Genomic DNA, 3,192 nt, shown 5'->3' with positions numbered 1-3,192 from the left:
CAAACTGATGTATTTCTGAATTCCTTAGTGCCCTTGCATGTTGGCGCAAGACTATACCTTTGCCTCTCTGCTTGCTTCTGATGCTTTCTGCATGCCAAGCCACCTACCCAAATATGTATGCGTATAGTACAGTGATAGGCTTCTCCCTGATATGCTTCGCAGTGATGTTACATTACTGCTCAGCAGAGTGCTCTTGATGGATACGATTTCAAGTGAGAGGGAAATCAAACCACAGAATATTGATCTCTCCCTTGCTTTTCTCACATTAGTTGATCGCTGGAACTTAACTATATCGAAATAACTAGTGTGGTATAGTGGTTGGAATACCAGACTAGGATGTGTGGGAGACCCCAGTTTGAATCCCCACTCTGCCATGGAAGTTTTCCGGGTGGCCTTTGGACCAGCCATCCTTCCTACAACACAGGGTTGATCTTATGAGGATTAAATGCGGGAAGGGAGAATGAGGTCATTGGTGGGGGGGGGGAGTGGTAGATAAATATCTATATAAATGAAATAGCCTTTAAGCAATGGAAGAAATTATTTTGGAAAATGATGGTCTCCTCCTTTGGAAAATAATTCAGCATCTGTTAAGGTTGTTGTGCAGCTCTATCAAATGAAAGTAAATTCTATTTTCTTTATGGGATAATTTCACCTAAATTGAATTTACATAGTTGTAACTTTCAGTATCTTGCAATGGATTGATTCTCTCATTTGCTTCCCCCTTACATCTCACGTGGCAAGGATGCATGACAAGTCCTTAAAGAAGCTGATATGCACTTTGCTGTATCAATCCAAAAGCTTGCTTTTCACAATTAGGTGGTGATAAGAACAGCAGATTATACAGATGTCTTTCTGATGCTGATGCACCACATAAAACCTTGTATGGCATGCATAGTTTAATACTTTGCTTTTTTCAAATAGTCTGAATTAAATGAAATACTTTATTAGATCTGAAATCGAGAGAAACAGTAGGAAAAAACTGAACATTCACTGAGTGTGGGAAAAGACATTGCTCACAAAAAACACTGTGAATTTGATACCATGTCTAACAGTGTTCTGTGCGCCTCAGCATTTAGTCATGCCGACCACATGACCACGGAAACGTCTTCGGACAGTGCTGGCTCTTTGGGTTGGAAATGGAGATGAGCACCGCAACCCTAGAGTTGGATTCGACTGGCTTTCAAGCAAGGGAAACCTTTACCTTTACCTACTCCCTTTAGTCATAGTAAAGCTAGCATTCTAAAGACCAAGATAACTGAGAATGTAGAAGTGAATCAACAGATAACAAAGATTGTGAAGCTTGACAGAGTTGTATAGTGGAAATGTCACTGGCCCTTTGAGGACATTGTGAAATTTGGCATCCATGAGAGCAATTGCAGCAGCAAAGGGTAACCAAAGCCACAGAAACTTTCCCTCAACAGAAAAGGCTGCATATTTCCACAGCCTCAGAGAGCACTTCCAATGAGTTTCAAGGCAGCATTTTGAACTACCTACACTAATGCCAAAACAGTGTGGCTGGAAAGGCAGAAGTTTGCTCCTGTTATGTGTTGTCTGTGGGGTCTGTGGTTACATCACAAATGGGTTATAATATATAATGGTGGATAACTGTGGGGAATGCCATGATGAAGAGTGTGAGAAGATGGAGAGCACTGTTGACAACCCTGAAGAAGACTCTGGTATCAGTAATATGTAGAACAGATTAAGTCTGTGTAATAATATCATAAAGAATTATCATTTTGCTCTTTTTCTTACTTAGACTTTATAAAAGTACTTGGAGTAATGTATACTACTCCAGGGGAGGAGAGCGGTGGCACAGTGGGTATATCCCACTGTCTTAACATCTGAACTGTGTTAGTTCGAGCCCCGCGCTGGTGTGAGCAGCCAGCCTGTTGTCCCCAGCTCATCGTCCACCCAGCGATTCGAAAGCTTCGGTGAGTAGATAAAATGGGAACCACTCCTTAGAGAGGATGGGCACGCCAATCTCCCTTGTGGGAGGGTGTTAGCTGACGGTCGGACGTCCTGGTCGAGGTTTGGAAGGCAAAATAACTTCTCGGCTATGAAAGAATCCCTGCAATGGATGTTCCAGCCAGACGGTGGCAGTGTGGCGATTGACATACGGGTCCTTCCTGAAGCCTGGTCAACAAGCAGCCGTGCGGAAAATGACGGAGCCAAGCCAGAAGACGTCTACACCGGGCAGTGACGGCGTGTGCAATTAAAATGAATATATGTTGTCTTCCCTATCCCCTACAAACATTGTTAGTCCCTTGTCTACATTGAGTAACTGTACATCGCTTTGAGCGCTGGCAAATGCAGGGGAGCAAATGCAGGGGAGGGGTTAGTAATTTTAAAAAAGCATATCAGGTCTGGGTTCCCTTGTGCTTACAAGACTAATGGTTAGGGCTGCCAACAGATCTGGACAAAAATGTTTTGTTTTAATAGATGTTTAATGTGTGGAAATGGATGACTGGAGCTTTTTATGACATGGAGGTAAATAATATCCCATTAAGCTTTAAGAGACAGGACATTCTTCTCTAGGCCTGTTGCCAATCCTGATAATTGTGTAAGTCTTGTATTCTGGCTATTATCTCTAAAATCACATCAGCCTCAAGGCTAACCACTAAGATTTAACTTGTGATTTGTTTCAGAACCTTCATTCTAATTTAGGGTTCCAATCATTTTCAGGGAGAGGAACTCAGTTTCTGTCGTCGCTCGACTTCCTATAATTTCCAGTAACTTCCCCTCTCTCAACTATACAAGTAAGAATGGTTAGCCATGCATTTTAGAATCTGCATTTATACTGTATTCAGGGTTTTGGCAAATATTGCCACAGCCGTGCTGATCTGTTGTATAAACTGAAGGGATGGCCTCCCTGGAGAATTTTGAACAGCCTGGTTCTTGACAATGAACAGTATGTCTTGCTTAATTGGCAATTTAGCAGTTGTTGTATAAAAATCCTTGGGTGTCCCTTGAGTCATTACCATCTGCATGGCAGCAGGGGGAGGAAACCAGTGTTCAGGCATGAATGTTAGGCATACCTGTGGCTCCTTCCCTACTAGAACGCTTTTGCACTCCTCAGACATTCATTTCATCAAACATTAGCAAGCAAAACTGAAGCAAGGGTACTACGTGTTACTTTACTGATTTATTTAGATAAATTTGTATTCCATTTTTCTGTGTCTAAAGCAAACTTGC

This window comes from Gekko japonicus, unplaced genomic scaffold (genome assembly GCF_001447785.1).
Source record: "Gekko japonicus isolate JY-2015 unplaced genomic scaffold, Gekko_japonicus_V1.1 scaffold443, whole genome shotgun sequence".
Lineage (NCBI taxonomy): Eukaryota > Metazoa > Chordata > Lepidosauria > Squamata > Gekkonidae > Gekko > Gekko japonicus.
Note: the sequence above shows the minus strand (reverse complement) of the source record.